Consider the following 22,978-nt stretch of genomic DNA (forward strand, 5'->3'; position numbering starts at 1 on the left):
GGATACAACTAGAAAATCAGCTAAAGATACTAGATACAACTAGAAAATCATCTTTTCAGCTGCACTGCTCAACCTGCCAGAAAGCAGAGCCTCAAAACAAAGAGAGCAGGGGAACCAAACAGCTGGTGGCGGCCCCAAGAGCCGCAGCGGAACTGGGGCCAGAGCAGGACGAGCCACAGCCACAGATGGAGACACCATCTCCCACCGACCTCAGACGAGCTGGCCTGGGGGCTTCTGTCCCCAAGTGGGAAGGGCCCAAGGGAGGGCAGAGGAGAAGGGGAGGAGAGAGCACACAGAATCAATCACAAGAGGCCCTACCCCCAACCACTCCCCTCAGAGGTGGGGGAAAGTCAGGTTCAGACGAGCCTCTGAGTTCCTCAGACAACTGTCTGCCTTAAGACGTCTAAGTTCTATAGACTCTCGAGAGGCCCTTGGACAGCAAGGAGATCAAACCAGTCAGTGCTAAAGGAAATCAACCCTGAATATTCATCGGAAGGACTGATGCTGAAACTCCAATACTTTGAACACCTGATGCGAAGAGCCGACTCATTGGAAAAGACCCTGATGCTGGGAAAGACTGAAGGCAGGAGGAGAAGGGGGCGATAGAGGATGAGATGGTTGGATGGCATCACTGACCCCGTGGACATGAGTTTGAGCAAACTCCGGAAGACAGTAAAGGACAGGGAAGCCTGGTGTGCTGCAGTCCACGGGGTCACAAAGACAATGACTAACCAACCACCACCACCACACTGGGGTGTTCTTAAAAGCCAAAGAGCTTAATTACTTACTAAAGTAACATTCCTTGAGATGTCTACATAGAATCTGAGTAACTGAAAATACAACTACTTGTTGTTTTTAAGAAATGGTGCCAAATGATTTGGGCTTACATTTTAGAATACAGCAGAAAATGAGTGTGTATATGTGTATATACAATGCATACTTTTCTAAGAGTGTTTTCACGATTCTGAGAACTACTGGGCATAAATAAACATTATCAGACACATTCCTCAGTTCAGCCTACTCGAGCCCCTCCCCATCCCTTTATCCTTACCCAACCATCCTCACCCCCCAACGTAAGCACTCCAAAAAATCAGCACCCTTGCTTTAGCGCAAATAAATGGAAAGATATGAATTTTCCCTCTTTCATCAGAGCCATAGTCTGGAACTAGATTGTTAATGCAGAGCACTGGCAAAGTAGGTCGCAAGAACAGACAGAATTTAAAATCAGGCTGGACAAAAACCATCCTAGGAAACTGCTCAGTCTATTGTGTAAATTAAGGTCACAGGAGGTGGAGTATGCACTGACTACAAAAAGCTCTGGTCTACTGTGTCAGGAAAGACAGGGAAATGCAGCGAGGTACCCAGGATACCTGTGAAGAGAGGGGAAGCCAAAGATACTAGTTCTTAAGCCAAAAAGGGCTTTAATTCTCAAATCCACCATGTACTTGATTGGCTCCAAGGTTTAGCTCCAATTTCACAGTTGTAAATGGAGTTTCAGTAATTATAGGGCTAATGCAGCAACTTCGATTTTCCCAAGCGTTGACAGCATCCTCAGTGAATCGCTTTACTGACAGTAAAAGCAGAGTTTATGAACAACATAGAACATGAAGAAGTGATTATAGATGTAAAGTGATTAGACCACAGCAATGTGTCCTCATTGAAAATCACTCTGGGGTGTGGGGGTGGTTGAGTTAAGTTGAAGTTGGTGTATTTCCAGCAGGAAAAGCAAGTGGAATGAATGAATGACTAGGTATACATTACTCATCTTTTTCCTTATTGTCTTAGTTTCCTGTATAACCCCAAAGCTATATAAATAGTTTACCAAATGTTTTCCTAATGTCTTTTTTATGTTTAAAGCTAGACCTTCATTTGATCTCAAAGGTTTTCTTGTACCTAGTATAAAATGAAAATGAAATTTTTCTTCCAAATGAATAGCTAACTCGGCCAGCACCATTTATTAAATAAACCATCCCTTCCCCACCAATGTAAACGCACTTTTACCATCTATAATTTCCCAGATGTCCTCAGGCTCTTGATTCTATTTCTGTGCCAAAACCTGTTGTTTTAATTATAGTGGCTCCAAAATTCTAACATCTGAAACAGCAAGGCCCATTTTAAATATTTCAAAAATGTCTCGGTGATTCTTAAACATTCCCTCTCCCACATGAACCCTTTGCCTGCTTCCCCATTCCCCAAAGAATAAGAGTGCTCTGACTGAAGGGGTGGAACAGGTGTAAACGCCTTCAGAGAGGACTAGTATTTTCTTTTGGAAGACTAAACATTTATTTTATAAACCCACAGTGTATAAAGTTAAAGCATTCTATGATTTTCCACTTGGATCTAATTATTTTCATCCATGGAATTCTCCAGGCAAGAATACTGGAGTGGGCAGCCATCTCACTCCTCCAAGGGATCTTCCCAACTAAGGGATTGAACAAGGGTCCCTGCATTGCAGGCAGATTCTTTACTGTCTGAGCCACCAGGGGAGCCCAATTATTTTCCATAGTTTTATGTAAACATAGCAAAAAGTTATTATTTCAATAACTAATAATTGTATATAATCACAATGCATGCATACTCAGTCATGTCCAATTCTTTTGCGATCCTATAGACTGTAGCCCACCAGGCTCCTCTGTCCATGGGATTCTCCAGGCAATAATACTGGAGTGGGCTGCCATTTCCTTCTCCAGAGGATCTTCCCGACACAGGAATCACACCTGTGTCTCCTGCATTGGTAGGCAGAGTCTTTACCACTGCACCACCTGGGAAGCCCATTAAGCATAGTAAATACTACTCAGCAGTGGTTGACCTCAGAATTACTATATGACCTATGTACTCTAAAATAAACTGCCTATATTTTAACCTAGTGAGCCTTTTATAAAATAAAGTAATTTGCTTGGTCACAAAAGGGCTGAGTCCTTCAGGATTCACCACTACGCTTAGCTGTTTCCAGCATCTTAGTTCATCCTCCATCTGGCCATTTACACCCTTCAAAATGGATTTAACAAATATTAACCAAATATTTTTAAATTGAGTTAGACAATTTAATAGATATGTCTATGACACCTTTTTAGTATCCTGTTTTGTTACAGCGAAAGTTTCTGCTTACTTAGGGACAAGCATTTTACAATCTTCCCACCCAGGAGTATAGCCCACTCTTCCACTATTCAGATCTTCTTAAGTCCTTCTATTAAGTTTTACATTTTTCTTCCCTTTCAGGCATGTTTCTCTTTGGTTAAATCAGTATTTTGTTTACCCTTACTCACAATTTTGAACGTTCTCTCATCTCTAAGCTTTTATTTCAAGGATGAAAAAAAAAAGCTATTCATTTCTATTATTTCTTTTATTTAGTCATCCAAATCCATTTAATTTCAAAACTATTTAAAGTAGTATCTTAGGTTTCTAAGTATAAGATAACCTCTGAAAACAAAAACAATTTCTTTACTTTTTTGCCCAGTCTTTTCAATTTCTCGTTGTATAAGCTAACATCTTTAAAATACTATTGAATAATGTTTAGGTGAGAGGAAATCGCATGTTCAGCTGATTTTAGTAAGAACAGCTACAGTATTTCATCATTTAATAGAATGTTGCTGGATTTTGGTAATCAGTCATCATGTTTATGTAATTTCTATCTACTATTTTAATCAGATATTTAAAATCACAGCTACAAACAACTAGAAACACTTAAAAATCTAAGGATACTTTTTCTTTATTATTTTGAAAGACTCCCTAATGTTGAACCATCCTTGAATTCATGGAATAAACCTTAGTTGGCCTGACTTTTTAAAAATACCACACCTGGTTTTAATTAAACTATTTTATTTATAATTGTTCCTATATTCAGTAGTAAAATGGGTACTTTGTACTTTCCCATATTATCTGTTAGATTTGTTACACTGTAATATTATATATTATATTCTTAATAATATGGAAAGTATCAATAAAAATGTCAGATGGGCTGAAGGCAATGCTTTACCAATGCCCTGAACCATCCATACCTTGCTAAAAAAAGCCTAACCATCTGGCCAGAGTTAAACCCAAGGCAACACTGCTCATTTAGAACCACAAAAAATCTGCAGGCAGCGGGCACAGGAGGATAATGCACACCTGCAAACTGGGGTCCTTGAATATCTGAGTTCCTAACCTGACCTGCCTCTTGAGAAACCTGGATGCAGGTCAGGAAGTAACAGTTAGAACTGGACATGGAACAAAAGACTGGTTCCAAATAGGAAAAGGAGTACATCAAGGCTGTATATTGTCACCCTGCTTATTTAACTTATATGCAGAGTACATCATGAGACACGCTGGGCTGGAAGAAACACAAGCTGGAATCAAGACTGCCGGGAGAAATATCAATAACCTCAGATATACAGATGACACCACCCTTATGGCAGAAAGTGAAGAACTAAAGAGCCTCTTGATGAAGGTGAAAGAGGAGAGTGAAAAAGTTGGCTTAAAGCTAAACATTCAGAAAACTAAGATCATGGCATCTGGTCCCATTACTTCATGGCAAATAGATGGGGAAACAGTGGCTGACTATTTTTCTGGGCTCCAAAATCACTGTAGATGGTGATTACAGCCATGAAATTAAAAGACGGCTTACTCCTTGGAAGGAAAGTTATGACCAACCTAGACAGCATGTTAAAAAGCAGAGACATTACTTTGTCAACAAAGGTCTGTCTAGTCAAGGCTATGGTTTTTCCAGTGGTCATGTATGGATATTAGAGTTGGACTATAAAGAAAGCTGAGCACAGAAGAATTGATGTTTTTGAACTGTGGTGTTGGAGAAGACTCTTGAGAGTCCCTTGGACTGCAAAGAGATCCAACCAGTCCATCCTGAAGGAAATCAGTCCTGAATATTCATTGGAAGGAATGATGCTGAAAACTGAAACTCCAACACTTTGGCCACCCGATGCGAAGAGCTGACTCATCTGAAAAGACCCTGATGCTGGGAAAGATTGTGGGCAGGAGAAGGGGACGACAGAAGATGAGATGGTTGGATGGCATCACTGACTCAATGGACATGGGTTTGGGTGAACTCCAGGAGTTGTAATGGACAGGGAGGCCTGGCGTGCTGTGGTTCATGGGGTCACAAAGAGTCGGACACAACTGAGCGACTGAACTGGAACTGGGAAGGACAACACACCACAGAAGCCCTTCATGGGGTCCATACTTGATCTTCCATAAATGGAGAAACTATTATGAACATTTCCTGGTAAAATCAGATAGTACTATAAAAACTTCACCCTAAACAAAAGGTTCAGAGCACTGAGTTCTCAGTAGGAACGTAATTTTAAGTATATGATCTTTACATGTCTTATTAATTAGGGCAATTTATGAAATCTTCCCTTAAACACAGAAACTTAAAAACCGTTTCCAGTAAACACTTTGTTTTTCCTACGAACCCTAACAGTTCTCTAAAACAACAGTAAATAAAATCTTGCAGCACATTAAGCTGTGGTTTGCAACCAAGATGTAAATGGCAAAATAAGACTATGTGAAGGAACGATAACAGGGTCTTAGAGACACAAGGAGTCATTAGTTAAGCAAAAAAAAAAAAAAAAAAGGGAGTGGAAGGGCAAACTGTGCTCCTTACAATAAAAAGAAAAAAACTCTATTCCCATTATGACTGCTAAAGCTGCCATAGAAATGGGTTACAAGATAGTATCTAAATGGGAAAATGTACGTGTGGCCCTATAAACTGCTTTATTGCTTCTGTTCTCCTCCCCTGACTGCCAATAAACTTGTTCAGGGTTTTACTTTTCTGCTGTCACCTTTCTACCCCTCTCTGGCCCATATCTAAAGTCTGGCCAAATATCAGGAATCGTCCACAAAGTGGGGGGTTAGCCTTGCTCCCCGAGCTCGTCACAGGGAACTGTTAAACCGCTACCTGTTAATCACACGGCTGCTGACAGAGAAAGAAACAGAGCAAGATAGAGGTTAATTTTCTCTGCGTGCACCTCCTAAGCCCTTAAATTCTTCCTCTTTGAGAATCTCTCCATCCATCAGTAACACTCTGTTTCCGAGGAAGACAGAATGACGCTCACCCAGCATGTACAGTATGTCCTGGTTTTAAAAGAAGATATTCTAAAAGACAAATGGGGTGGTAGCCTGGCTCACAAGAATTCACCTCTCTGCAATCTGGCTGTAGGGGAGCTGCTCAGTGACCTTCCAGCAAGCCCCCTGACTCCCATGAGCCAGAATCTTCTGTTTTTTTTACAGCCCAAAGACTTTTAATTGAGGAAATACATAAAACAACTGCATGGAAGATCCATGAAACATCAATGTTGTTGTCTAGTTGGAGGATTTTAAATTTTCATGCACATTCTCGGTTTTCTACCACGGAAACAGATCACTTTAGGGGTAACTTAAATGATGTTAGGGTTAATTTCTTTTAAAGATCAAGTGTTTCCCTGGTTTTCACTAAACCTCTTAAACTGTTCAAAGATGCCCAAGCCTCTAATGTTCAAAGTCATCATGTTAACAAGCAATTATTAAAATGAGCTCTCATGACAGTTTCATGGCTAATGACAAGGTCTCCACGATGCTCAAATAAATCTTTTTGGGAGACAGGAGGTACCCAGTTCTCTAAGGCAAGTAAGAGGCAGTAACTCCCTGATTTCATGACCCCGTGGAGGTCACAAAGAAACCACACCCAGGGTTCAATCCTTGGTCAGGGCGCTAAGATCCCACATGCCTCAGGGCAAAAAAAAACAAAATATGAAACAGAAGCAATACTGTAACAAATTCAGTAAAGATGTTTAAAAAAATGGGACGACAGAGGATGAAATGGTTGGATGGCATCACTGACTCAATGGACATGAGTCTGAGTAAATTCCAGGATTTGGTGATGAACAGGGAGGCCTGGTGTGCTGCAGTCCATGCAGTTGCAAGGAGTCAGACATGATTGAGCAACTGAACTGAATCCAAAAAGTATCTTAAAAAAAAAAAAAAATGCCTATAATCTTGGGTCTGACCTGTGACCATCACACAACCTGCTAGGAAATGTCATTAGACTACCATAAACTGGCTTTTAAATAATGTTTACTGAACACTTTCCTAAAACGTTCATATCCTAAAAATAACATAGTCAACCTGCTTTTTCTTTTTCCACTTCTCTAAGCTGTAATGGGCAATACAGTAGACAGAAATGAGGCTGAGTAATCCAGGTGAGACACTGCAAGGCGCTGGGCTTTCCACAGTGTTGTTAGCATTTCGCTTCCATCAAATGCCGAGCTGTGAGCTTATCTGCAAACAGAAAGACTTCTGAGATTATGTTACATGTCCCGCTGCTGCCTTAGGTTGATGATATTTTACAAGGTTATTCTGAGGCCTCAAGATGTGATAAAGCACAAGTAAAAAGGATTTCACAATGGGGAAAATAAACCCAAAAGCTCTACTTTAGGGACAAAAAATTTAGAACTTTTGGACTTCCCTGGAGGTACAGTGGATAAGAATCTGCCAGCCAATACAGGGGACACAGGTTTGATCCCTGGTCCAGGAAGATTCCACGTACCAGAGGAACCAAGCCCATGCACCACAACGAATGAGCCTGTGCTCCAGGGCCTGGAAGCCGCAGCCACTGAAGTCTGAGCATCTTGAGCCTGTGCTCGGCGACAAGAGAAGCCACCTCAATGAGAACCCCTCACACGGCAATCAAGAGTAATGCTCAACTGCCACAACTAGAAAAAGCCCTTGTGCACAATCAAAAATACAATCAAAAGTAAAAAAAAAAAAAAAAAAAAGTAAAAAGCACAATCAAAAATAAAATATTTTTCTAAAAATTTAAGACTCCTTATAAGAATTTCTGAGCTACAAATTTCTAAATGCTGCAACACAAGTAGAATAAATACCATCATGATTTGTTTCATCTTCACTGTCAGATGAAGCTTCGCAAAGGAGGAGAAAATGTGGGCAGAAGGGCAAAGAACAGAAAATTTATCATTTGCAAGGAATTAATTAGAACAAGGTCCAAATGGTATGTCTTGGCAGCTATCTGCTTAGAATGTCATCTGTTATTCAAAAACAGTATTTAATTGCAGATCTGCGTGCCAAGTGCAGCAAGAAGACACTCCTTGGCCTGCTGCCTTGAATGTATGTTTTATATGCATATTAAAAGATTCCGTTTCTGAGGGTATGAGAAGCTTATTATTCAACTGGTCACTCACACAGAAAGAGCTACAAAATAAAGAATGCATAACATGTTGGTAACTTGAGTATCACCTTGAAATTTTGTCTTTGCAAAGTGTTCTCTGTCATTAGTTGGCCTAAGACCCAGTAGATCATGCAACTGGAGGCCAACTGACGCTTTGAATAAAGTGATTTGCTGAAGCTACCACAGATGAGCCAATGAACAGAATAGGTCTACTAACTCTTTACCCCTGGTATGTGCAGGAAACTCACTAGTGCTGTGGAGGTTACAAAATAACTCAGCCCCAGTTTTAAAGGAATTTATAGTCTTTCTGGCAGGCATGAGCCATAAAATGATAATGAAGGATATGCAAACAGAAGATAAACATCAACACCAACACCAAATGATGTTGTAAACACTAGTGAAAGATGTTACCTTGGGTGTTTTCAAAGCGCCTTCATCAGTCATCTACAGAAATGAGGTCACAATACTTTTGAGCTAGTATTTTAGTTTATCAGAATAAGTTTTTCCTTCCTCCAAGTTTTTTGGAGAGTTGGACTATAAGGAAAGCTGAGTGCTAAAGAGTTGATGCTTTTGAACTGTGGTGTTGGAGAAGACTCTTGACAGTCCCTTGGACTGTAAGGAGATCCAATCAGTCCATCCTGAAGGAAATCAGTCCTGAATATTCATTGGAAGGACCGATGCTGAAGTTGAAACTCCAATACTTTGGCCACCTGATGCAAAAAACTGACTCATTTGAAAAGACCCTGATGCTGGCAAAGATTGAAGGCAGGAGAAGGGGATGACAAAGGATGAGATTGTTGGATGGCATCACTGACTTGATGGACATGAATTTGAGCAAACACCAGGAGTTGGTGAAGGACAGGGCAGCCTGGCGTGCTGCAGTCCATGGGGTCACAAAGAGTCAAGACACGACTGAGCGACTGAAGTCTTTTTACCCACAGCTGAATCTATTTCCATATCCCCTGACACCCACCTGATATACTCTCAGTGTTCAACTGAAGCACAGTACATGGAAATGAAGGTCTGGACTAGTTTTCTCAAGAGCTGAAATCAGTTGTGGCTATTTTAACTAGTCTCCAGTTTTTTTAAATATGTGGTTTTTAAAAATTCCATAAAATTTATCTTAACCATTTTTAAGTGTTCAGTAGTGTTAGACAGATTCACAGAGGACTCCAGAATATCTTCAACTTTCAAAACTAAAACTATATTGCCATTGAACGACAACTCTCCATTTCTACCCCATCCCAGTCCGTGTTTTAGTTGCTCAGTCATGTCTGATTCTTTGTGACCCCATGGACTATAGCCTGCCAGGCTCTTCTGTCCACGGAATACTCTAGGCACCAACACTGGAGTGGATAGCCTTTCCCTTCTCCAGGGGATCTTCCTGACCCAGGGATCGAACCCAGATCTCCTGCAATGCAGATTCTTTACAGTCTGAGCCACCAGGGAAGCCATTAAACAACAACTCTCCATTTCCAACCCACCCCCAGCCCTTGGCAATCACCACTCTACTTTCTGTCTCTATGAATATGACTACTCCTGGTAACTCCTGCAAGTAGATTCATACGATATTATCTTTTTCTGACTGGCTTAGTTCACTTAACATGATGTCCTCAAGGTTCATCCATGTTGTAACATTTGACAGGATTTCCTCCATTTTCAGACTGAATACTGTTCCATACTATGCATATTCCATGTATTATCCATTCATCCATCAACAAAGGTTTGGGTTGCTTCTACCTCTGGGCTATTGTGCATTACACCATTTAAAGACCAGACCACCTGACCTGCCTCTTGAGAAATCTGTATGCAAGTCAGGAAGCACCAGTTAGAACTGGACATGGAACAACAGACTGGTTCCAAATAGGAAAAGGAGTACGTCAAGGCTGTATATTGTCACACTGCTTATTTAACTTCTATGCAGAGTACATCATGAGAAACGCTGGACTGGAAGAAGCACAAGCTGGAATCAAGATTGCTGGGAGAAATATCAATAACCTCAGATATGCAGATGACACCATCCTTCTGGCAGAAAGTGAAGAGGAACTACAAAGCCTCTTGATGAAAGTGAAAGAGGAGAGTGAAAAAGTTGGCTTAAAGCTCAACATTCAGAAAACGGTCCCATCACTTCATGGGAAATAGATGGGGAAACAGTGGAAACAGTCCGACTTTATTTTTTGGGGCTCCAAAATCACTGCAGATGGTGACTGCAGCCATGAAATTAAAAGACGCTTACTCCTTGGAAGGAAAGTTATGACCAACCTAGATAGCATATTCAAAAGCAGAGACATTACTTTGCCAACAAAGGTCCATCTAGTCAAGGCTATGGTTTTTCCAGTGCTCATGTATGGCTGTGAGAGTTGGACTGTGAAGAAGGCTGAGCGCTGAAGAATTGATGCTTTTGAACTGTGGTGTTGGAAAAGACTCTTGAGAGTCCCTTGGACTGCAAGGAGATCCAACCAGTCCATTCTGAAGGAGACCAGCCCTGGGATTTCTTTGGAGGGAATGATGCTGAAGCTGAAACTCCACTACTTTGGCCACCTCATGCGAACAGTTGACTCATTAGAAAAGATTCTGATGCTGGGAGGCATTGGGGTCAGGAGGATAAGGGGATGACAGAGGAAGAGATGGCTGGATGGCATCACTGACTCGATGGACGTGAGTCTGAGTGACCTCCGGGAGTTGGTGATGGACAGGGAGGCCTGTTGTGCTGTGATTCATGGGGTCGCAAAGAGTCGGACACGACTGAACTGAACTGAAAGACAGGTGTACATTACCATGCTTAAGAGACTTTCCCAGTGGCTCAGTGGTAAAGAATCTGCTTGCTAATGCAGGAGACATGGGTTCGATCCCTGGCCAAGAAGATCCCCTGGAGGAGGAAATGGCAACCCATTCCAGTACTCTTGCCTGAGAAATTCCAAGGACAGAGGAGCCTGGTGGGCTGCAGTCCATGGGGTCACAAAAAGTCAGACACAACTGAGCACGACGCATGTGTAAACTAGATACATCGTGCAAAGCTACTGTATGACACAGGGAGTTCAACTCAGTGCTCTCGGATGAGCCCGAGGGGCAAGAGAGAAGCTCAGGCGACAGGGGACATATGTATACTTATAGCTAATTCATACTGTTGCACAGCAGAAATACAACACAGTAAAGCAATTATCCTCCAATTAAAAAAATAAAATTAAAATAAAAATAGGTATATCTCTTCAAGATCTTGCTCTCAATTATTCGGGGTTGATACCCAGACGTGGAATTGCTAGATCACACAGTAATTCCATGTTTAATTTTTTGAGGGACTGCCGTAATTTCTTCCATAGTGGCTACCATTTTTATATCCCCACCAACAAGGCACAAGGGTTTCAGTTTCCCCACATCCTTATTAGTTGTTGTATCCGTGTTTTGTTTTTTAATAGCAACCATACTAATGGATGTGAGGTAATATTTCATTGTGGTTTTGATTTGCATTTCTCTAATGATTAGTAATATTCTTTGGCATAACTGTTGGAAGACAAAGGATGCTGGGAGGGCAGTGAAAGCTGATTTTTTTCAACCTGGACCAATTCATCAAAAGAACGGCTCTCTGCCAGAATTAGAGTGAATGATGTTGGGAGATACTACATGGTGACTTTCAAGCCAGCTCTCTCCCATTACTGATTCATGGAAAAATGCTGGGGGAGGAAGGAAAATGACTCCAAACCAACCCACGCCTACTGTTCACTCGACTGAAAGAGTCACGGTATCTCATCCAGTGTGACTACCCACACTCCAGTTCCCATTTTAATCACACATAAACGTGATTTAAGAAAGTGTTACGTGATCAAGTTCTCCTCCACCTACTAAGGAGATGCCCCATTCTACACTGTGAGTAAAGGAACCACAGAAGAAAACTGGTCCGTAAGTCGCCCATATAGAAGTCACAACAGAAGTGGCCCAACTTTTTCTCAAATGATGTTTCATAAGGAAGCCAAACAATGAAACTTGCTATATGCGTGGGTTGAATTGTATCGCCCCAACTGTATCCTATCCCCCACCCCTCAGGAACTAGTGACCTTATTTGGAAGATGAGTCTTTGCAATTGATCAAGGTACAACGGCGAGGGCCCTACACAAGTATGTTAAAGTCGCTCAGTCATGTCCGACTCTTTGCAACCCCGTGGACTCTACAGTCCATGGAATTCTCCAGGCCAGAATACTGAGTGGGTAGCCTTTCCCTTCTCCAGCGGATCTTCCCAACCCAGGGATCGAACCCAGGTCTCCCACATTGCAGGCAAATTTTTTACCAACTGAGCGATAAGGGAAGTCTGATGCTAGTATGGCTGTGGCCTTATAGAAGGCAGAAAGCAGGACAAACTCACAAAAGGAGAAGGCCAGGTGAAGAGGAAGGCAGAGATTGGCAGAGAGACATCTATGCGCAGGCTTCCCAGGTGGCTCCAGTGGTAAAGAACCCGCCTGCCAATGCAGAAGACAGAGAGACATGGGTTCGATCCCTGGGTCAGGAAGATCCCTTGGAGGAGGGCATGACTACCCACTCCTGTCTTCTTGCCTGGAGAATCCCATGGACAGAGGAGCCTAGTGGGCTACAGCCCCTGGGGTCGCAGAGTCAGACATGACTAAAGCAACTTAGCACACAGCCCACCAGAAGCTAGCAGGGAGGCCTGGACAAGACTCTCCCGCAGAAGAAAGCAACCCTGCCCCACACCTTGATCCGAGTTCCAGCCTCTAGAACTGTGAATCCACTGCTCCAACTGCCCATCTGGGGTACGTGACTCCAGCTCTCGCAAACTGATGTATTTGTCAGACTGAGCTGCCGAGTGATGAAACAGCCAGGGAGATGGACCACAAATGAAGCATAACCTCAACGCCCGAGTACCAAGTGCTGCTGGTAGGCCTTAGAGCATCACCGATGGCCTCTAGGATTCACACGGGTACAGGGCCCAGAGAAAAAGAACTTGCCTTCATCTGTACCTTGTGTACCAGAAAATAAGGACCAAAAACCAAACCAACTCCCCAGGCCTCCCTGGGCAGGCATTTCTGGAGCCAGACAGAGGGCAAAAATAAGTCTGGAAGCTACGCACTGCGACTGGTACCCACATAAATCTCTAAACAGCCCTGGGTTGGCAGGATGCCCCAGGGCTGCTGGCAGTGGCTTGGTTTCTGTTGAACCAGTTTTCTGGAGAAAGTGAGGACTTTATTTTCTAAGGCTGCCATGTACCTTTCAGGAGCTTCAAAAGAGAAAGTAGCTAAGGGCAGGAACTGAGGAAATCCACCTTAGAGAAACTGTCCTTGGAACAGAAGGCGGGGAGGGGCGCGGAAAGATCGATTCACCTTGTTACTAGGGATTCAGAAAGTTCACAGAGAGCCAACATCGAGACTTGACTTGGAATGAAGGTTTTCCTCTGAGATGGGAATAATGGCTGGGAGCTTAAACCAGGAGACCCCTGAGCAGGCACCTTGTTGTGGGGACAGCAGACATTTCTGATCACCTCCATGAAACCTACCTGGATGCGTGAGCCTCTCAGCTCACCTGAAACCCAGTTAACTATGGGAAGGAGTAATTCTTGGTGCTCATTACGAAACCGGACGTTCCATTTAACCGCTCTAATAAAATCTGTTATCCTGGTTCTTACAAAAAATCTACATCAGGCAAAGACATGATAGATGGCGAAGAGTAACATCTAAGTTTTGTTCTAACTCACATACTCAGCATGTGCTACGGCTATCGCACCTCCCTGTCCCGTTCAGCGTTGGGATTCTAGTATTAAATTGTCTATAAACTAAAACATGCCCAGGAATCACAGGACTTATATGCGAATAAAAGGAATTTTTGTTGGCACCTACTGTGTGCAGTACATTGTCCCACAGGAGACAGGATGAAGGCTGGAGGGTCAGAGGCAAGGCGGCAAGGGTGGAAACAAAGGCAGAGGGAGAGATGAGCCTGTGTTAGGAGATACGAACTTGGGGGTCCATGCCTGTGGTCTTGATTGTCTCTGGGAGTCTTGGGCATCTCCCAAGAGACGGGGTGTCCTCTTGCGGTTCCCATTGACTGGTCTCTCCAGCCTGCTCACCTTGGGCTCCTCGTTCATGGGTCTCTAATTCAGCAACAGGAAATGCTAATAGGGGATGGGTGGTCCGGGGGAGAGGGGGACGACTCACCACCTGCCCCTCCTCTGGTCATCGCTCCTGCTGGCCAGGCTGCAGAAGGACCTGCTTAAGACCCATCTTCTCTCTCTTCCTATGGGACTGCAGGAATGAGAGCTGACCAGAAGGGACTGGGAAGGGCTGTCAGAGCCACCTTGGGATCCAGGAAAGCAGTGACCAGGGGAGCTCTTGCTTTTCAATGCTTTAGACACTCAGCATCACAGCTAGTGTCTAAAGCATCATGGCTTTACCAACTGAGCTTCAAGGGCTTCCCTCATAGCTCAGTTGATAAACAATCTGCCTGCAATGCAGGAGACCCAGGTTCGATTCCTGGGTGGGAAAGATCCCCTGGAGAAGGAAATGGCAACCCACTGCAATATTCTCGCCTGGAGAATCCCACGGACAGAGGAGCCTGGCAGGCTTCAGTCCATGGGGTTGCAAGAGCCGGACATGACTTAGGGACTAAACTGCAACACTAAACCACATCATAGCTAGAGCAAAGGTAACTGAACCTTTGAGATCTGTTGTTGGACAGAAACCTTCCAACAAATGGCCATGGAAGATGACACGACACTCAAACACACTTGAGAGTTCATAAGTAAATGGAATTAAAATTAAAGGGCAGGCCACGCCCCCATTCCTTTCAAAGGACTGTGAACCTGAAGACGCTGGGTGTCAATGCTTTCCCGGCCAGGCCTTCAAGACGAACATAGTAGCTCCTGGGATGACAAGTTAATTGAAATGCAGAGAGTAAATATAATTTTCCTAATACAAATGGGAAGCAAGCAATCAACCTCCCTTTGATACTTCCAGTTTATACAATCTCCATAATCAGTATGAATCTCAGAGGTTCATTTACAGAGTCACAGATTCTTCATGATTAGAAATGAAGCAGTGGCTTTTATTAGGAACATTAGCAACACGTCTTTCACGTCAACTGAGGGAAAAAAAAAAAAAAAAAAGACATCATTTCCAGCACAACACCTGTCATGGAAAGGCCGGCTGATGTCCCAGTCCTCCGTGGCGGCAGGGAGCCGCCAAGGTGTGCATCTAAGGAGTGTCTGTGTTCCCCTCTCTTTGGGCACTCCCCTCCCACGTGCTGCCAAGGCCTGTCAATCCTAGCTCATCAATTTGTGAAAACCTAACTGATGCTATAGGACGACGCTTTAAATAAATATACTTGACTGATGGAAGGAAAAACAACTCTACCTTCTCAGCTTCTCTTGTGTCGGACAGGTCTCCAACATTCCATCTGGGGCCCTTAGCAGCCACCACCGTGTCTATGGCCTTGGGAGGCCCTCTGGTCCCTGGGTTGTCCCCGCTGCACCCTCAGCCCTGTTAATTCACCCTACCTGCTTCGGAGTATCTATCCTTGGCATCTGTCTCAGGGACCAGCACGATCATGTGACGGGCTGTCCTCTCTAAGGGATCCCTGTGGCCTGGGACCATCGAACGGCCTGGTGAGAGCACGGCTTAAGTAGAGGCAGGGGCTGGGCCAGAAGGCCTGGCTTCCTGTCCTCAGTCCTGCGACCTAGATCAAGCCCCTTCTGAGCTCTGCTCACTGGGCTCATTCATGTCCGCCTCACAGATCCACTGATCAGCCGTAAATGAGAGAATGTAAGGACAAATTCTGGCACACAGCAAGGGGTTTTTAAAAGGGCAGCCATTACTTTTGCTCATTGTCTTATCATCAGCAGCACCTTGCTGTGAATGTCCAGAAACATATGTGGGACTCATATTAGGTTTCCAAGATCACGTTCCATAAAACAACACCAGCGCTCCCTAATTCCACTCTGAGTATCAAGTCTAGCTTCCTGTTTATATAAATGGGGAAAGAGAAACCTATAAAGCTCTCACTCACAATTATAAAGTATGACTTTCAGAATTGCTTTTACACAATGACTTTCTCTACAGATCACAAACTGATTAAATCATCCCAATATCTATCTCTGGTATGAAAACCAGGATGTCCAATGTTCAAATTGATAAAAGACAGCAAATAAGTGAATCATAAAAAAAAATAGCGATAATTTAAACATCACTGATTTATATGTTAATATGTTTCATATTCACATTTAAACAGAGGTTCCTAGCCAGCTAAATGCTTCCTTCAAAGGAACCCACAGAGAAGACCCATATGAGAGAGTCCTAAAACGATCCACCTTGAGATCCTACATCTAGCCTGTGCCAGAGGGAAGTGAGGTTCTCCTAGGAAAATCCTGACTCTAGGAAAACAGAGAGGCTTTAGGCTACATAAATGTGTGCTCAGTCACTCAGTCGTGTCTGACTCTTTGTGACCCCATGGACTGTAGCCCACCAGGCTCCTCTGTCCATGGGATTCTCCAGGCAAGAATACTTGGGTTGCCATTTCCTTCTCCAGGGGATCTTCCTGATCCAGGGATCGAACCTGCATCTCCTGCACTGCAGGTAGATTCTTTACTGCTGAGCCACCAGGAAAGACAGGCTAAGTAAATGAAGGAGACCAAAAACTCAGTAAAACCAATATGCACATAAAACATTTAAGCTTTAAGAATATCCCCTCAGTGTTAGAGCTACCAGAACTGAAGCTCGGAGGAGCCACAGATAGACTGAAAAAAGGGCGTAAGTGTGCTTGTGAGAAGCTGAGACTTCATCACACCTGTCCAGGTGGCACTTCCTTCTCCTAGACCCTCGAAAGCCACCTGGGATCCTCATCTCTATTTCAGGAAAGACTCATCCAAGACGACAGAGAAAGCTGGGGGAATTTAAAAAAAAAAAAAAAGAAAGAAAGAAAGAAAATTACTCCACCTGACACAAGAATGCTTTTTTTATTTCAAAATGTTTTCATATGCTTTCTTTTTTCCACTTCACATACCCAAAATCCCTACAATAAAAGCACAGTCTCAACCCTGCTAATAAACAAGAAAAGTAAAGTTGAGCGTGAAAGGAAGAAAAACAACTAGCTTTTAGCGTAATCTAATCTCCATCTAGGACTCTGCAAGGTATTTTCTCGAAGGTATTTCACCTGAGCTTCACCTCAGCCCCACGAAGTGTGTGTTCTCCAGATTCAGAAACAAGGAAACAGGTTGAGAATGGTTATCTGCTCGCCCACAGGCCCCCAGCCAGTAAGCCACGAAGCCAGGACACACTTCTAGCCCAGGTCCCCATTTTCCCCTTTAACCACTGTTTCTTATAATTAGGACAGTTTATTATCTCCACTTAAAAGAGCAGGGGAAAGCAGCCTCTCCAACTCCCTACATCTTCCCAGAATATCGGCCCATTTTACCCCCAGATACAGACATTCTCGATTACAGTTCATTCCTTTTCTTTACTTAGTGTCTACTGAGAGATTTTCAGGGAGAAAATAGCAAACAGCTGTTAGAGAATTCCTGCCATCGCGTCAGAGCCACAGAAACGACTTTGATCAAGAGTCCACACTGAAGTTGAAAGGGGCACACGAACATTTTGGGCCAACATTGAAGTTCCACTCTTCACATCTAAGGAACCAGAAAGAAAAGGCGAACAGGATTTCACTGAAATGATTTATGAAAAAAAATTTTTTATCTATTAAAATAGCCTTTAAATTTAACCTCAAGAGACCAGACCCAGACGGACCATTTATCACTCAAGTTAAATAAAACACAGAGTGGACTGTGCAAAAGCAGAGTGGACATAAATACTCTTTCAGAAACTCTGCTAAGAGATGGAGCCAAAAGCAACACTGATAAGGGGAAAGAAATATTGACTCATGTTTAAAAAGCTTGAGTGAACTTGTGAAATTCCTTTCCCTCTTTCTGGTTCAAACTGCAGCTGCTTAAGAGGCAGTTAATGGAGCTCTGGGCACACACAGCTCCCTTCTGGTTTTAAATGGTCGGTTAAATTTTATTTAGGTCTCAGTATGGCCGCCACCAGCTCTTAGGTGCACTTTTATACAAAGAAGAAAATAAAAGAGCCCTGAACTCATACCTCCCGTCTAAGATCATATAATCCAATCAACTGCAAGGAATAACCCCGCTGCCGGGGATGTGTGATTCCAGGGGAGAAGCAGGGCATATATTAAAAAGAAAGATATACTAATACTTCCCCCCCAAGATCTTAGGTTAAATATATATTCCACCTCTTTGGGGAGAGGAAAAAACAAAGACATTCAGTGGCTTTAGATCCAAAAGGGCATCATCTCTAAGATGGCTAACATAGAAATTAAACAGGGAAACAAAATCATTCTCAACAAGACAAAGATGGAGAAAAGGACCTTGCTTTTCTACAGGCACAGTTGCGGTGAGCTACCCAAGTCCAGCTCCAAGCCAGCAGCCTCCCTTCTTCCTGATGTAAATAGGGAAAGTGAACTGAAAGTGTTAGTCGTTCAGTTACATCCAAGTCTTTGTGACCCCATGGACTGTAGCCCGCCAGGCTCCTCTGTCCACAGGATTTCCCACGCAAGAATACTGGAGTGGGTTGCCATGCCCTCCTCCAGGGGATCTTCCCGACTAGGGGATCGAACCCGCGTCTCCTGCATTGCAAGTCGATTCTTTACCATCTGAGCCACCAGGAAGCTGTCGATGTAAACTAGGGAGTCCCCAAAAAGACAACACAAAGCTTTTTAAAGAGACAAACTTCTGCTACATCCTCTTTTTCTGAGCACTAGCTTATGAAGACAGTTTAAAAATTCTCCAACCACTTAAGACCTTTTGCAGAACCACAAAGCACTTGGAAGAACAAGCCCTTGACTAATGTCAAGGCCAGGTTTCAGTGAAAAATAAACGATTGCTTCATTTCAAAAGCTAAGAAACTGAAATAAAGGTTTAATCATTTATGGACTGACCATGCCAGACTCCTAATTAGGTCTGAGATAACACAGGCACTTTTGCCCTCAGTTAAAAAAAAAAAAGAAAAACTTTTGCAGTCTCTTATTATGACATGCAAACTAATTATTTTTCTTAAAAATTTTAGATGTCTGTTTCCAACGAAGTTGTTTGTGCCCGCTAATAACGTGTTGTCTAGCAAATACCTGATTTCTTTCTGTCTTCTCAAGGGGCATGAAGTTTAGCCCAATTTAGTTCAGTGATACTTATTTAAGTTACCCCACCCACCTAGGCTTCCCTGGTGGCTCAGACGGTGAAGAATCTGCCTACAGTGCAGGAGACTCAGGTTCAAGCCCTGGGTCAGGAAGATCCCCTGGAAAATGGAGTAGCTACCCCTTCCAGTATTCTTGGCTGGAGGATTCTACAGACAGAGGAGCTTGGTGGGCTACAGTCCATGGGGTCGCAAAGAGTCAGACATGACTTAACACACACACACACAACACACAAACACACATTAAATCCTACCATTTCCTGATGCCCATAAGCATATTTGTTGCTGCTGAGTTATGTCTGACTCTTTGCAACCCCATGGACTGCAGCACAATAGGCTCCCCTGTCCTTCACCATCTCCTGGAATCTGCTCATGTTCATGCATGCTTATTCACTCTCGCCATATTTGATTTGAGCACCTACTAGTTACCCAATAACTTTTAATACTATCTCTGATGAGGCTTTTGTAATATTTCTTAGATTAAAATCCCTTTTCTGAAAGAGTTTACTATTTGCCTGAGGAATTAACAAACATAATCATGGAGAGGTAATTCATCAACAGAAGATGTAAATGCAAGGAGCCGACTTTCAAAAAAAAGCAAGGGAGGGGGAAAAAAGCATGGATTGTCATCTGAACCAAACTCTTCATTTTGCAGATAAGGAAACTGAGTCTCAGTAGGATTATAATTAGAGGGAGAAACAAGATTAGAGCTTCTGATTCCAAGTCTAATTAGAGGTACGGACAACAAGTAGTTTAAGACAGAGATGACCCCCACCAGGAGCCCTGGGGAGAGGCCTGGGTGGTTGGGGGATCTCGACAAATTTGTTGGTGGATGTTGGGCAGTGTTTACAAATAAGAAAGGAACCAGAGCAGCTGGAAGATGAGAGTTTGAAAGGAGCCTTGGAGGCAAGTTTGGAAACACTGAATAAGGCAAGACAGTGGAAGCCCACAGATCTTACATGAGGCAGCAGCTCGGGGTGAGGGAAGGTGGACAAAGTTGGGGTCACAAGGGCTGGGTTCCAATCCCAGTGCTATCCCAACACCATATCTCATCCCAAATGTGAGGAGGTGACTCGAAGAGTTCCCCAGGGGTCCCCCTCATCTTAAAGAGATGACAGTACCACCCAGCTTTCCTCATGGGCAAGAAGCACATTAATGAACAGAGGTGTGGGCAGTCGGTCACAGGTTATGGCATCATCAGTCTGAGGCACTGTGGAGGAACAGAATATAAGGATAAATAAGAACCAAAGGGGCCAGGCCCCCACAGAGCTCCCCTTCTACCTGCAGGAAGTCAAAACTAAGCGTAATAAGCACGTCAAGAGAATTTTCCAGCTTGAGACGCTAACGCAGAGAATGAACCAACCCAGGACAATGGTGGAGAATAAGGAAAAAGTCACTGGAGCACTCAGCCATCCACCTCTCCCCCAGCCTCTCCAAACTAAGAAACCCACACTTTATCCTCAGACACCCAGGAGCTAGAAAGGCTTCTTAGGAAAGCCTCGACAAAACACCAATACAAGGGCAGGATGATCAGCCCCCTGGATGGTGGTGGCTGACATGGAGCGCCCTGCACCCACACCACGGCAACTCCGGCTCGCTCTTCAACACAAGCCAGGGGTCTTCCCATCACCTGTGAGCATCTTTTCCAGGCCGGCTTCCCAGGGCTGCTCAAAAGCAGCAAAACATGGCTCCGTTTCAGTTCCTCCACTCTTCTCTGCTCCTCCTAGAGCGGCCTTGCTAATGAAAACACATAAACTGAATAAACACTTGGGGGAAGAAGCCATCTGCTTCATCCTACAAACGTCAGTAGGAACAGCGTTTTGTTTACCAGCAGGGTCATGAGGACAAGACACACAAAACCTTCTCAGGAACCTTCTTGGGGGATAGGGGTGGGGGGGGGTCATTTAACCCCATCAGATCCACATGAGTCCCTCGAGGTATACCCTCTGGTTGGAAGGGAACACGGCAGATACCACAAGCCACAGGGTGAGGCTTCTCTGCACAGCATATTCCACATAAAGACGATAAAATGTCCTGGGAGAATTTGCTATAAATATTGCATCTGAACTTTCAACTCTGCAGAAAAAAATACCTAAAAAGACCGTCCAAGCTTAAGAGCAAAGGTGACCGGGAGAATGAGCCACGGCGAAGCAAAGTCTGAGGCTCCATGCCCAGGCCTTTCAAAGGATTAAACTCTTTGATAAGACTTCATTCTAGGCTGTAAGTAACGATGCAGACTGGTGTGGTTATCTGGGCCAGAAAGCGTTTGGGGAACGTACATTTTAAAACGATGACTTTGCCTCCATCCATCCTCCGAAACCAAAGTATCAGGAAAAGACCCAGGAAACTCATTCCCTAGGGAACGATGTGGTCCACGGAGGAATGTTCCCCAAAGGGAATGATAATGACTTCCAGCCAAGTGCCTGCCCATCTGTGTGACAAATGTGAATTAGCAACGAGAATTCATCATCACGGGGCACCCAATCCAAGGAGAGAACAAGGGTGGGTGAGGGAGGCTTCGACACCTGGCCTCCATGAATTCACAACAGAAAGTTTTAGAGCAAGGTTTAAAAAGCAGTTGTGGGAAGATGCGTCTCTTGCAATCCTAGTCCCTCCTCTCTAATCGCAAGCACAGCGGTTGAGTCACCATGGCCAGCCTGCTGCCTCCCAGCTGAGGAGTCCTGGCCCGTTCTCTTCTTAAAGACCACAAGGTAGCAATTTAGAATCAGCACAGTCAATAAAAATGCTGATCACTGACTTTCTACAGGCAGTTATGGAAAACATCTGTTGCCTATGGGTTGAGAAGGAACATTCTGACCCAACTCGAATAAGATTTTTAAAAATTAAACATGAATGGAGGAGGCATGTGGAAAACTAACAATAACATGAATTCTACTTGTCAGATCAACTCACCCTAATAGTGAAACTTTTAATGAGCACCTAATACACACAAGGCACCATGCTAGGCACTGGAGATGAGGCAGCAAGGCAGGACCCAGGCCAAAGCAGCTAGCAGTGAGATGCAAAACACACATGGGTGAGGCCTTCAAAATCACTGTGGACAGTGACTGCAGCCATGAAATTAAAAGACGCTTGCTCCTTGGAAGAAAAGCTATGACCAACCTAGACAGCATATTAAAAAGCAGAGACATCACTCTGCTGACCAAGGTCCACATAGTAAAAGCTATGGTGTTTCCAGTAGTCACATATGGATGTGAGAGCTGGACCATAAAGAAAGCTGAGAACCTAAGAATTGATGCTTTCGAACTGTGGTGCTGGAGAAGACTCTTGCGAGTCCCTTGGACAACAAGGAGATCAAACCAGTCAACCCTAAAGGAAATCAACCATGAATATTCATTGGAAGGACTGATGCTGAGGCTCCAAGACTTTGGCCACCTGATGTGAAGAGCTGACTCACTGGAAGAGACTCTGATGCTGGGAAATACTGAGGGCAGGAGAAGGGGACGACAGAGGATGAGATGGTTGGATGGCATCACCAACTCAATGCACATGAGTTTGAGCAAACTCCAGGAGATGGTGAAGGACAGGGAAGCCTTGTGTGCTGCAGTCCAAAGAGTCAGACACAACCAGGTGACTGAACAGCAACAACATCATCAATCATATTACATTC

General features: G+C 43.8%; 1 protein-coding gene and 1 long non-coding RNA gene across 9 annotated transcripts in view; both read right to left on the minus strand.

Moving 5' to 3' along the window:
- FARP1 (FERM, ARH/RhoGEF and pleckstrin domain protein 1) overlaps positions 1-22,978 on the minus strand; it is a 309,007-nt gene that overhangs the window by 211,567 nt on the left and 74,462 nt on the right. The gene's annotated exons all lie outside the window — the stretch shown is intronic.
- Positions 17,147-21,046, minus strand: LOC123328960. The gene is made up of 2 exons (XR_006543995.2): positions 20,469-21,046; positions 17,147-17,771 (listed from the first exon to the last, which is right to left on the minus strand). It is a non-coding gene; the product is annotated as an uncharacterized LOC123328960 (long non-coding RNA).

Source organism: Bubalus bubalis, chromosome 13, assembly GCF_019923935.1.
Source record: "Bubalus bubalis isolate 160015118507 breed Murrah chromosome 13, NDDB_SH_1, whole genome shotgun sequence".
NCBI lineage: Eukaryota > Metazoa > Chordata > Mammalia > Artiodactyla > Bovidae > Bubalus > Bubalus bubalis.